A 14,161-nucleotide genomic window follows, 5' to 3' on the forward strand; every position below is an offset into this window, starting at 1 on the left:
GAAGTCGCCAGCCCTCATTGAAAAGATGAGGTCACTTTGAGGTCACAGCGGGCGGCTGTGGCTCAGTTGGTAGAGCGGGTCGGCCGCTAATCGCAGGATTGGTGGTTCGATTCCCGGCCCACACGACTCCACATGCCGAAGTGTCCTTGTGCAAGACACTGAACCCCGAGTTGCTCCCAATGGCAGACTAGCGCCTTACATGCAGCTCTGCCACCATTGGTGTATGAATGTGTGTGAATGGGTGAATTAGACGCAGTGTAAAGCGCTTTGAATACCGTTAAGGCTTAAAAGGCGCTATATAAGTGCAGACCATTTACCATTACTTTGTCGTTAGAAGTTGCTGCATGTGTGAACGGGCCTTTATTGTGTCTGCTGTGTTCCCACTACTTAGTTGGTCCTCGTGGTGGCGCGGTTACTCACCTCAATCCGGGTGGCAGAGGATGAATCTCAGTTGCTCCGCTTCTGAGACCGTCAATCTGATCACGTGACTCGTTGTGCATGACACCGCGGAGACTCACAACATGTGGAGACTCATGCTACTCTCCACGATCCACACACAACTCACCACACGCCCCATTGAGAGAACCACTAATCACCACCACGAGGAGGTTACCCCATGTGACTCTACCCTCCCTAGCAACCGGACCAATTTGGTTACCCCATGTGACTCTACCCTCCCTAGCAACCGGTCCAATTTGGTTACCCCATGTGACTCTACCCTCCCTAGCAACCGGCCCAATTTGGTTACCCCATGTGACTCTACCCTCCCTAGCAACCGGGCCAATTTGGTTGCTAAGGAGACCTGACTGGAGTCACTCAGCACGGTGTCTGCTGTTCTTTATACTTTGTGAACTGTATTTGTGAGCGTGAGTCGTAATGTTCTTCTCATCTGTTTTCCTCTCTCTCTCAGGTATGATGCCTTGTGCATTCTCTTGCGTCACAGTAAGAATGTCCGCAGCTGGTTTGCACACAACATCCTGTTTGCCTTCCCCACGCGCTTCTCAGAGTACTTGCTGGAGTGTCCGAGTGCAGAGGTGCGAGGAGCGTTCGCCAAACTCATCGTTTTCATTGCACACTTTTCCCTGCAAGATGGACCCTGTCCCGCCCCCATCACCTCACCTGGCTCGTCCACACAGGTAACAGAGAAATCAATCATGTTCAGGTGAAATTAAATATTGCACAAATTGGCTTTCAGTTCAGGTTTGACTGTTTCCCGGTCATGTCATTGTATTTATAACATCCTCTAGTCCAGTCTGGAAACATGTCGATCTTTCAAATAGAAGACGATTCATTATGCCATGTGACTGACAAAGTTGCCCTAATGACCTTTGACCTTGTCAGCAGGCCTGTGATAATGTAACACTGAGTGACCACCTGTTGCGGGCGGTGCTGACCTTACTGAGGAGGGAAGTGTCTGAACACGGACGGCACCTTCAGCAGTACTTCAACCTCTTTGTCATGTATGCCAACCTGGGTGAGGGCTCGTTCACTGCACACACAGCAATACTGTTTCTGCTGAACGTTGAGGCAGTTGAATTTATGTTAGTCCGATTTCAAAAGCACCTGAGCATCCTGCCTTGCCATATTGTCTCTTGTAGGTTTGGCAGAGAAGACGCAACTGTTGAAGTTGAGCGTGCCAGCCACGTTCATGTTGGTGGCGTTGGATGAGGGTCCCGGGCCTCCCATTAAGTATCAGTACGCAGAGCTTGGTAAACTTTACTCTGTGGTGTCACAGCTGGTGCGCTGCTGCGACGTATCATCGCGCATGCAGTCCTCAATTAATGGTGAGTGTCTGTTGTGATGGTGTTCTTTCCTGGTTGGTCAAGCGAAGGCGGCATCCTCACTTGTGGATCTGTTGTTCAGGTAACCCACCTCTGCCCAACCCGTACGGAGACCCCAGCCTCACGGCTCCCATCGTGCCCCTACAACAGCTGGTGGCTGAGATCCTGTTTGTGCGCACGAGCTACGTGAAGAAGATCATCGAGGACTGCAGTAATTCTGAGGAGACGGTGAAACTGCTGCGCTTCTGCTGCTGGGAGAACCCGCAGTTCTCCTCCACGGTTCTCAGCGAGCTGCTCTGGCAGGTCAGTCGCCACCAAACATTTACAGTCTTTCCTGTTTCCTGACTGTCTTTCGTTGTGAATTATCTGTTGTGTCTTGTGGTGTCAGGTGGCGTATTCGTACACCTATGAGCTGAGGCCGTACCTGGACCTGCTGCTTCAGATCCTTCTGATTGAGGACTCGTGGCAGACGCACAGGTGAGGCATCGATATGTTGATGTACATAAAGAACAAGCCACTTTGCCCGACATATATCCTCATATCAGTGTTCCTGTCATTCTGTCTCTTCATTCAGGATCCACAATGTCCTAAAGGGCATTCCTGATGACCGTGACGGGCTCTTTGACACCGTCCAGCGCTCCAAGAACCATTATCAGAAACGGGCCTATCAGTGCATTAAGTGTATGGTGGCACTCTTCACCAACTGCTCTGTGGCTTATCAGATCTTACAGGTGAGGCGTTTCACCATGTACAGTATGCCTGGTTAATTAATAGATATGTGTGCATGATGGGTTGAATGCATTGATCATTAGGGGAGTGAAAAGCTTGCGATTGTTTTTGCAGAGTAATGGTGACCTGAAGAGGAAGTGGACGTGGGCAGTGGAATGGTTGGGTGATGAGTTGGAGAGGAGGCCGTACACAGGAAACCCTCAGTATAGCTACAACAACTGGTCCCCGCCAGTCCAGAGCAATGAGACGTCCAATGGATACTTCCTGGAACGCTCGCACAGCGCCCGGATGACCCTGGCCAAGGCCTGTGAACTCTGCCCTGAGGAGGTGAGCCAATCAGTAAAGTCTCCTCCTCTGCCTAATGAATGTAGCGTTTGTGTGAGTCGAATAACACACTAATGTGTTTATTATGTCATGTTTAATAACCATCATGCTATGATGTTAATAGATTATCATGACGTTACACAGCAGGCAACCGCGCTCTTTTGAACCGCAGCTTTCCATTGATGGATATGCACAGCGCTTCATTTGAGTAATGTGTTGTTATAAAGGGATATCTGTAAAGATACTTAAGTAGGTTGGAACTATTGACAAAACAAGGGTTAACTTGTTTCAAAAGGCATGTGATTTATTTGCACGTGTAATAGTTTGATGAATACACATCCTGACGTGTTTAACACACATCTAAAGTCAGATATATGTGGCATATGAAAATAAAGACTACATCAGACATGCTGTATTGGCATACCATTGGCATACATTATTAGTTTTTCGGGATAGAAATCAGGTCTTATTAGAGCGATCGCAGTGAAGATGATGATCTGTCACAAATCCTGGTAGGAGTGGTGGTGGCGTAGTGGGCTAAAGCACTGAACTGGTAATCAGGAGGTTGCTGGTTTGATCCCCACAGTCACCACCATTGTGTCCTTGAGTAAGACACTTAACTCCAGGTTGCTAACCCTATTCCAACAACACAAACATTTTGTGCATTTTCAGCTCAATTTAAAAGAGCACGATGAAAGCAGTACTTTCTGGGGTCCCAACAGAACATGGAAGTGTCCCTTCCCAGTGTTTGTGTGTTAACAGTAACTTCATCTATATTAAATTGGTAATATGATGAGAGATTGATGTTTAATAACAATTGTGCTTTTAACATGTTTGTTTGATTTATTCAGGAGCCAGATGATCAGGAAGCACCAGATGAGCACGACTCGTCGCCCCCTGAGGATACCACCCTCTACCCTCACCCGCCTGGCACGCAATATCCACAGGTAACATGCCACTCACACACAATGGGCCTCATTATTGAAATGGTCATACACTCACCTAAAGGATTATTAGGAACACCTGTTCAATTTCTCATTAATGCAATTATCTAATCAACCAATCACATGGCAGTTGCTTCAATGCATTTAGGGGTGTGGTCCTGGTCAAGACAATCTCCTGAACTCCAAACTGAATGTCAGAATGGGAAAGAAAGGTGATTTAAGCAATTTTGAGCGTGGCATGGTTGTTGGTGCCAGACGGGCCGGTCTGAGTATTTCACAATCTGCTCAGTTACTGGGATTTTCACGCACAACCATTTCTAGGGTTTACAAAGAATGGTGTGAAAAGGGAAAAACATCCAGTATGCGGCAGTCCTGTGGGCTGAAAATGCCTTGTTGATGCTAGAGGTCAGAGGAGAATGGGCCGACTGATTCAAGCTGATAGAAGAGCAACTTTGCCTGAAATAACCACTCGTTACAACCGAGGTATGCAGCAAAGCATTTGTGAAGCCACAACACGCACAACCTTGAGGCGGATGGGCTACAACAGCAGAAGACCCCACCGGGTACCACTCATCTCCACTACAAATAGGAAAAAGAGGCTACAATTTGCAAGAGCTCACCAAAATTGGACAGTTGAAGACTGGAAAAATGTTGCCTGGTCTGATGAGTCTCGATCTCTGTTGAGACATTCAGATGGTAGAGTCAGAATTTGGCGTAAACAGAATGAGAACATGGATCCATCATGCCTTGTTACCACTGTGCAGGCTGGTGGTGGTGGTGTAATGGTGTGGGGGATGTTTTCTTGGCACACTTTAGGCCCCTTAGTGCCAATTGGGCATCGTTTAAATGCCACGGCCTACCTGAGCATTGTTTCTGACCATGTCCATCCCTTTATGGCCACCATGTACCCATCCTCTGATGGCTACTTCCAGCAGGATAATGCACCATGTCACAAAGCTCGAATCATTTCAAATTGGTTTCTTGAACATGACAATGAGTTCACTGTACTAAAATGGCCCCCACAGTCACCAGATCTCAACCCAATAGAGCATCTTTGGGATGTGGTGGAACGGAGCTTCGTGCCCTGGATGTGCATCCCACAAATCTCCATCAACTGCAAGATGCTATCCTATCAATATGGGCCAACATTTCTAAAGAATGCTTTCAGCACCTTGTTGAATCAATGCCACGTAGAATTAAGGCAGTTCTGAAGGCGAAAGGGGGTCAAACACAGTATTAGTATGTGTTCCTAATAATCCTTTAGGTGAGTGATATATATATATATATAAGTAAATTGGGAGTGATTTGCTTGTAATATGGACATTCCTGAAAATGTTCACAAATGCTGCGTACATCCCAGATTTGTTTGTTAAATGTGTTAAATGTTACTGTGTTCTCTGCATTTGTAAATAGGGGGCGTGTGCACATTTATTCAGAATTATCATAATCCACGCCCACGAAAACACCATATAAGGAGTGCAGAACAGTAATGACATCATTTCAAGTGCATTCACATCGTAACATTTTTATTTAACACAAAAGAAAGGAACTTCGTTTTTAGTCATTGCGTGTTTACTGTCACCGGAAGCTCTTTTGTGAATCAAACAGTCCAAGAGATCAATACAAGTGGTCTCAAGCTTTACTGTAAGAAATGTTCATTTCACGCCTCCTGGAGGATCACCACCATTTCCCTTCTCTGGTTCTGCTCTTTGGCCGAAATACTGTAAACGAATAAAGATTGTTGTCAGTGTGCGGGCGTTGTATTGTGCCCGCACCTGCCCGCGATGTGTTCCTTTAAGGGTTTAACGGCATTCGTGTTGGCCATACGGTATCAACTGAACGTCATTTACCGATGCCTATAATGAATAATGAACCCCAAATTATAGAGCTCATATGAAATGAAGAAACTGTTCAACCAGTCACGTTAGAGAAAATCAAATACAAACTACATCTTCCCACGACCTTTTCACCCCATGCCAACGACAGAAGATGAAGCAGATCTGGGAATAAACGAAACTTTGAAGAAATAATTCAAGCATCAAAGAAACATTTTCTGTGAATATATGATGTGCATATTTACACATTTTAAAAAGCAAACGAACCACTTTTTGACTCATTTATGTCATTTATTAAGGTTAATTTCACTCAATTCAGATATTAGTTCATGTTTTCATTATTACGTTTCTATCCAGATGAAGTCACTTTCTTTTGTACTAACATTTGTAAAACAAACACTTTCATGAATTCGAGAATTACAGTTTTACGAACGATTTACACAAACATTTGTTCTGCTCATGTTTCATGAGGCCCAAAGTGTGCTTTTCCTGTGCAATCTCATGCAATGTTCCTGTAGCTGGTACACCATGATGCCAGCAATGCCACGATCACAGTTCAATTGCCTAGAAGGACACATACTCAAAAAATGGAGATTGCATAAAAGCAAATGCGTATATGAAATCTCAAAGACAGTTGTTCTCATACTCAAGTCCTGGAGTGGTGGTGGTGTAGTGGGCTAAAGCGCATAACTGGTAATCAGAAGGTCGCTGGTTCGATCCCCACAGTCACCACCATTGTGTCCTTGAGTAAGACACTTAACTCCAGGTTGCTCCGGGGGGATTGTCCCTGTAATAAGTGCTCTGTATAATACATTGGTAATCAGAAGGTCGCTGGTTCGATCCCCACAGTCACCACCATTGTGTCCTTGAGTAAGACACTTAACTCCAGGTTGCTCCGGGGGGATTGTCCCTGTAATAAGGGCTCTGTAAGTCACTTTGGATAAAAGCGTCTGCCAAATGCATAAATGTAAATGTAAATGTTAACCGCTGTTGTGCAACATAATCAATCTTTATACTCTCTCTTTCTCTCTCTGCAGCCAAATAACCATCCTCATGGGCAGCCCTATACAGGCCCGGCCGCCCAGCACATGAATAACCCACAGCGACCCCCTCAGAGGTCTCAAGATAGCTGGGAGGGAACTGAGGAGGTGCCCCCGGTCCAGACTAAAGAGTAGCAATCGCCCACGCTTTGCTTGTGACCCCGTCCCGCTCGTATTACAGACTGTCGTGTCGGGCGAGACCAGGCCTAACAAGCACCTGCCACGGTCTCCAGGAACTGAGAAACTTCCCTCTTAATAAACTTTACCCCACACACCTCTAGCAGTACTGCTGTCTCTCCGCTACATACTACATCTGTTCCCTGCACACGCTGTGCGAGATGAACCTGGAGCTTGCAGCGTCTCGACACACAAACACATGTACACACAAGCATACATGCACACATACATGCTGCCTATGTACAGCTCTTTGTGTAGACAGGAAATGATGTAGCGTGATTGTTCTGGAATGGTGAATATAGTGTGCATAGATTCAAACCATGGGATACACTCTTCCCCCTTACATTTCCTCAGCGCTACGCTAACTGTGCTCGAGACGTCATCTTCACTGTCCACAAATACTACAGCGGCAGAATGGCGGGAACCCCGAAGCTTCAATTGTGAGGATGTGTTTGCAGTGCTTTGCTGCGTTGGGTGGATGTTTCGGACTGTTTGCACCAAGACGGACAAAGTGTGACCTCCCTTAGCGACTGAGGGTTTTTGGTTCAACTTGGTGTCACTACTGATTTACAATGTTTCCACACTTCTCATGTTTTTCCCCCTTTTCCTTCATCAGGATGTTTTTGGCCTTTCAACAGTTTGAGATGATCTTCTTTTTGGATTTTGAACACCACTGCAGCTCTGTCACTTTATCCACTTCAAACACACTAGCAATTACAGAGAAAAAGAGGCGGTAAATTTGCACATTTACTCTGCAATCTCAATATTCAGTGGCACTTAAGTCGATTTGTTGAATAGGAATTTTACACGAAACTGTAACTCATCTTATTTTGCCACATTGGCCTAGTTCTGAGTCTGCCTCTTGGCTCCACCCACTTCATCTGTCCCTGTCCAATAAAAATGCAGCCACGGTCACTCTACTCTGTATCCGAGGAGATTTATAGGGAGGGGGTCAGTGTGACATGTCCCAGGATTCATCAACAGCACATCCTGCTGTTCTCGTTCTCTTGTCTGAAGTACCATTAAATAACCTGCAAAAGATTTGAGACCACCATATAATATTTTTGCTGTTTTTCTTTGATAGAGGTTATTTTGTTGAGTTTGAAAAGAAAGAGATTGTTCAAATGCAAAGGAGTTTTGCCCCTGTGTTATTTTTAAGAGGATATTTACTGTAAAGCGTCCTGTTTTTGCCAACTGTTGTAAAGTGTGAAGGTTGGGTTCTGGAGCTGCTTTAGCCATGTGGAGTTTTTATTCTTTTCCTGCACAGACGTATAATAACAGACGCATTGCACCACTAGAAACAATAAATGTAATATTTAAATGCCGGCTTGACTTTTTATTAGCTCTCTAATGGATTCTATAAGGTACATATTGTAAATACCTAATGTAAAGAACATGCAGACGTGTGTTAAAAATACACACTAATGCGTGAGGGTGGATTTTATTCAATAGATGGCAATGCACTGGTTGACAAACTATAGAAGACGCATTGAAACATCTGGCAAAAACCAAGCAGAGGCCTACAGACACTCTGATGTAGACTGAAGAAGCCTGAACAGGATCTTCTGTAAAGTTGATAATCTCTCTCAACCCATCTTAACTAGCACTACTGGTCATCTTCTCTCAACCCATCTTAACTAGCACTACTGGTCATCTTCACTCAACCCATCTTAACTAGCACTACTGGTCATCTTCTCTCAACCCATCTTAACTAGCACCACAGGTCATCTTCTCTCAACCCATCTTAACTAGCACTACAGGTCATCGTCACTCAATCCATCTTAACTAGCACTACTGGTCATCTTCTCTCAACCCATCTTAACTAGCACTACTGGTCATCTTCTCTCAACCCATCTTAACTAGCACTACTGGTCATATTCTCTCAATCCATCTTAACTAGCACTACAGGTCATCTTCTCTCAACCCATCTTAACTAGCACTACAGGTCATCTTCACTCAACCCATCTTAACTAGCACCACAGGTCACCTTCTCTCAACCCATCTTAACTAGCACTACAGGTCACCTTCTCTCAACCCATCTTAACTAGCACTACAGGTCATCTTCTCTCAACCAATCTTAACTAGCACTACAGGTCATCTTCTCTCAACCCATCTTAACTAGCACCACAGGTCATCTTCTCTCAACCCATCTTAACTAGCACTACAGGTCACCTTCTCTCAACCCATCTTAACTAGCACTACAGGTCATCTTCACTCAATCCATCTTAACTAGCACCACAGGTCATCTTCACTCAATCCATATTAACTAGCACTACAGGTCATCTTCACTCAACCCATCTTAACTAGCACTACAGGTCATCTTCTCTCAACCAATCTTAACTAGCACCACAGGTCATCTTCACTCAATCCATATTAACTAGCACCACAGGTCATCTTCACTCAACCCATCTTAACTAGCACTACAGGTCATCTTCTCTCAACCCATCTTAACTAGCACTACAGGTCATCTTCTCTCAACCCATCTTAACTAGCACTACAGGTCACCTTCTCTCAACCCATCTTAACTAGCACTACAGGTCACCTTCTCTCAACCCATCTTAACTAGCACCACAGGTCATCTTCTCTCAACCCATCTTTACTAGCACTACAGGTCATCTTCTCTCAACCCATATTAACTAGCACTACAGGTCATCTTCTCTCAACCCATCTTAACTAGCACCACAGGTCATCTTCACTCAATCCATATTAACTAGCACTACAGGTCATCTTCACTCAACCCATCTTAACTAGCACTACAGGTCATCTTCTCTCAACCAATCTTAACTAGCACCACAGGTCATCTTCTCTCAACCAATCTTAACTAGCACCACAGGTCATCTTCACTCAATCCATATTAACTAGCACCACAGGTCATCTTCACTCAACCCATCTTAACTAGCACTACAGGTCATCTTCTCTCAACCCATCTTAACTAGCACTACAGGTCATCTTCTCTCAACCCATCTTAACTAGCACTACAGGTCACCTTCTCTCAACCCATCTTAACTAGCACTACAGGTCACCTTCTCTCAACCCATCTTAACTAGCACCACAGGTCATCTTCTCTCAACCCATCTTTACTAGCACTACAGGTCATCTTCTCTCAACCCATCTTAACTAGCACTACAGGTCACCTTCTCTCAACCCATCTTAACTAGCACCACAGGTCATCTTCTCTCAACCCATCTTAACTAGCACCACAGGTCATCTTCTCTCAACCCATCTTTACTAGCACTACAGGTCATCTTCTCTCAACCCATATTAACTAGCACTACAGGTCATCTTCTCTCAACCCATCTTAACTAGCACTACAGGTCACCTTCTCTCAACCCATCTTTACTAGCACTACAGGTCATCTTCACTCAACCCATCTTAACTAGCACCACAGGTCATCTTCTCTCAACCCATCTTTACTAGCACTACAGGTCATCTTCTCTCAACCCATATTAACTAGCACTACAGGTCATCTTCTCTCAACCCATCTTAACTAGCACTACAGGTCACCTTCTCTCAACCCATATTAACTAGCACTACAGGTCATCTTCTCTCAACCCATCTTAACTAGCACCACAGGTCATCTTCTCTCAACCCATCTTTACTAGCACTACAGGTCATCTTCTCTCAACCCATATTAACTAGCACTACAGGTCATCTTCTCTCAACCCATCTTAACTAGCACTACTGGTCATCTTCACTCAATCCATCTTAACTAGCACCACAGGTCATCTTCTCTCAACCCATCTTTACTAGCACTACAGGTCATCTTCTCTCAACCCATATTAACTAGCACTACAGGTCATCTTCTCTCAACCCATCTTAACTAGCACCACAGGTCATCTTCTCTCAACCCATCTTAACTAGCACCACAGGTCATCTTCTCTCAACCAATCTTAACTAGCACTACAGGTCACCTTCTCTCAACCCATCTTAACTAGCACTACAGGTCATCTTCTCTCAACCAATCTTAACTAGCACTACAGGTCATCTTCTCTCAACCCATCTTAACTAGCACCACAGGTCATCTTCTCTCAACCCATCTTAACTAGCACTAAAGGTCACCTTCTCTCAACCCATCTTAACTAGCACTACAGGTCACCTTCTCTCAACCCATCTTAACTAGCACCACAGGTCATCTTCACTCAATCCATATTAACTAGCACTACAGGTCATCTTCTCTCAACCCATCTTAACTAGCACTACAGGTCATCTTCTCTCAACCAGTCTTAACTAGCACTACAGGTCATCTTCTCTCAACCAATCTTAACTAGCACTACAGGTCATCTTCTCTCAACCCATCTTAACTAGCACCACAGGTCATCTTCTCTCAACCCATCTTAACTAGCACTACAGGTCACCTTCTCTCAACCCATCTTAACTAGCACTACAGGTCACCTTCTCTCAACCCATCTTAACTAGCACTACAGGTCATCTTCTCTCAACCAATCTTAACTAGCACTACAGGTCATCTTCTCTCAACCCATCTTAACTAGCACCACAGGTCATCTTCTCTCAACCCATCTTAACTAGCACTACAGGTCACCTTCTCTCAACCCATCTTAACTAGCACTACAGGTCATCTTCACTCAATCCATCTTAACTAGCACCACAGGTCATCTTCACTCAATCCATATTAACTAGCACTACAGGTCATCTTCACTCAACCCATCTTAACTAGCACTACAGGTCATCTTCTCTCAACCAATCTTAACTAGCACCACAGGTCATCTTCACTCAATCCATATTAACTAGCACCACAGGTCATCTTCACTCAACCCATCTTAACTAGCACTACAGGTCATCTTCTCTCAACCAATCTTAACTAGCACTACAGGTCATCTTCTCTCAACCCATCTTAACTAGCACTACAGGTCATCTTCTCTCAACCCATCTTAACTAGCACTACAGGTCACCTTCTCTCAACCCATCTTAACTAGCACTACAGGTCACCTTCTCTCAACCCATCTTAACTAGCACCACAGGTCATCTTCTCTCAACCCATCTTTACTAGCACTACAGGTCATCTTCTCTCAACCCATATTAACTAGCACTACAGGTCATCTTCTCTCAACCCATCTTAACTAGCACCACAGGTCATCTTCTCTCAACCCATCTTTACTAGCACTACAGGTCATCTTCTCTCAACCCATATTAACTAGCACTACAGGTCATCTTCTCTCAACCCATCTTAACTAGCACTACAGGTCACCTTCTCTCAACCCATCTTTACTAGCACTACAGGTCATCTTCACTCAACCCATCTTAACTAGCACCACAGGTCATCTTCTCTCAACCCATCTTTACTAGCACTACAAGTCATCTTCTCTCAACCCATATTAACTAGCACTACAGGTCATCTTCTCTCAACCCATCTTAACTAGCACTACAGGTCACCTTCTCTCAACCCATATTAACTAGCACTACAGGTCATCTTCTCTCAACCCATCTTAACTAGCACCACAGGTCATCTTCTCTCAACCCATCTTTACTAGCACTACAGGTCATCTTCTCTCAACCCATATTAACTAGCACTACAGGTCATCTTCTCTCAACCCATCTTAACTAGCACTACTGGTCATCTTCACTCAATCCATCTTAACTAGCACCACAGGTCATCTTCTCTCAACCCATCTTTACTAGCACTACAGGTCATCTTCTCTCAACCCATATTAACTAGCACTACAGGTCATCTTCTCTCAACCCATCTTAACTAGCACCACAGGTCATCTTCTCTCAACCCATCTTTACTAGCACTACAGGTCATCTTCTCTCAACCCATATTAACTAGCACTACAGGTCATCTTCTCTCAACCCATCTTAACTAGCACTACAGGTCATCTTCTCTCAATCCATCTTAACTAGCACCACAGGTCATCTTCTCTCAACCCATCTTTACTAGCACTACAGGTCATCTTCTCTCAACCCATATTAACTAGCACTACAGGTCATCTTCTCTCAACCCATCTTAACTAGCACTACTGGTCATCTTCACTCAATCCATCTTAACTAGCACCACAGGTCATCTTCTCTCAACCCATCTTTACTAGCACTACAGGTCATCTTCTCTCAACCCATATTAACTAGCACTACAGGTCATCTTCTCTCAATCCATCTTAACTAGCACTACTGGTCATCTTCACTCAATCCATCTTAACTAGCACTACAGGTCATCTTCTCTCAACCCATCTTAACTAGCACTACAGGTCATCTTCTCTCAACCCATCTTAACTAGCACTACAGGTCATCTTCTCTCAACCCATCTTAACTAGCACCACAGGTCATCTTCACTCAACCCATCTTAACTAGCACTACAGGTCACCTTCTCTCAACCCATCTTAACTAGCACTACAGGTCATCTTCTCTCAACCCATCTTAACTAGCACTACAGGTCATCTTCTCTCAACCCATCTTAACTAGCACTACAGGTCATCTTCTCTCAACCCATCTTAACTAGCACTACAGGTCATCTTCTCTCAACCCATCTTAACTAGCACCACAGGTCATCTTCACTCAACCCATCTTAACTAGCACTACAGGTCATCTTCTCTCAACCCATCTTAACTAGCACTACTGGTCATCTTCACTCAATCCATCTTAACTAGCACTACAGGTCATCTTCTCTCAACCCATCTTAACTAGCACTACTGGTCATCTTCTCTCAACCCATCTTAACTAGCACTACTGGTCATCTTCTCTCAACCCATCTTAACTAGCACTACTGGTCATCTTCTCTCAACCCATATTAACTAGCACTACTGGTCATCTTCTCTCAACCCATCTTAACTAGCACTACAGGTCATCTTCTCTCAACCCATCTTAACTAGCACTACTGGTCATCTTCTCTCAACCCATCTTAACTAGCACTACTGGTCATCTTCACTCAGGCCATCTGTTAAGAATGCTTCCTCTGACTGAGAGCTCACAACCTGAACTTTTATTTTTTCTTTGTTGCATTTAAAAAAAATCTTTGTTTGTTTGCTTTGAGATTTGCCTTCTGATTTGTTTTCATTTTTGGGGGTTAATTTAGTTGAATTCCTCTAAAGCTTTTTGTGAAATGTGCATGGATAATATTCCTCAATCTGCCTTAGAGCACTGTACAAACCCAGCACACTGTAAATTTATACTTTAAAGGTAAAAATAAATAAATGGTATTTTAATTATTTGTCTAATACTCTGTTCATTATTAGGTTATGCTTAAAATATCTTATTTCTTGCCTGTAGCAAAACAGGAGAGATCTGGGTGTAGTATACTGGAGCTTAATGACATTAATTATGAAACAGAAGATTTCTACAGTGTATCTGTGCACTGTCATGGCCTACATAAACTGGAAACA

The 14,161-nt window shown here is 44.1% G+C and overlaps 2 long non-coding RNA genes and 1 pseudogene across 3 annotated transcripts; 2 read left to right on the forward strand and 1 right to left on the reverse strand.

Annotated features, from left to right (window-relative positions):
• LOC127653660 (probable ubiquitin carboxyl-terminal hydrolase FAF-X) overlaps positions 1-8,911 on the forward strand; it is a 32,741-nt pseudogene extending 23,830 nt beyond the window's left edge.
• A 473-nt stretch (positions 8,912-9,384) lies between these two features.
• Positions 9,385-12,367, reverse strand: LOC127653662 (uncharacterized). Of its 2 annotated transcripts, none has more exons than XR_007971854.1 (4): positions 12,222-12,367; positions 11,778-11,962; positions 9,965-10,630; positions 9,385-9,483 (listed from the first exon to the last, which is right to left on the reverse strand). It is a non-coding gene; the product is annotated as an uncharacterized LOC127653662 (long non-coding RNA). The 2 variants fall into 2 exon arrangements; XR_007971853.1 differs by lacking the exon at positions 12,222-12,367 and having other exon boundaries at positions 9,965-10,260; positions 10,335-10,630; positions 11,778-11,905.
• LOC127653661 (uncharacterized) lies at positions 11,958-13,611 on the forward strand. Its single transcript, XR_007971852.1, has 3 exons — positions 11,958-12,105; positions 12,291-12,549; positions 12,698-13,611. It is a non-coding gene; the product is annotated as an uncharacterized LOC127653661 (long non-coding RNA).
• Positions 13,612-14,161: the final 550 nt, after the last annotated feature.

The sequence above is a fragment of the Xyrauchen texanus genome, chromosome 13 (genome assembly GCF_025860055.1).
Source record: "Xyrauchen texanus isolate HMW12.3.18 chromosome 13, RBS_HiC_50CHRs, whole genome shotgun sequence".
NCBI classification, from domain to species: Eukaryota; Metazoa; Chordata; class Actinopteri; order Cypriniformes; family Catostomidae; genus Xyrauchen; species Xyrauchen texanus.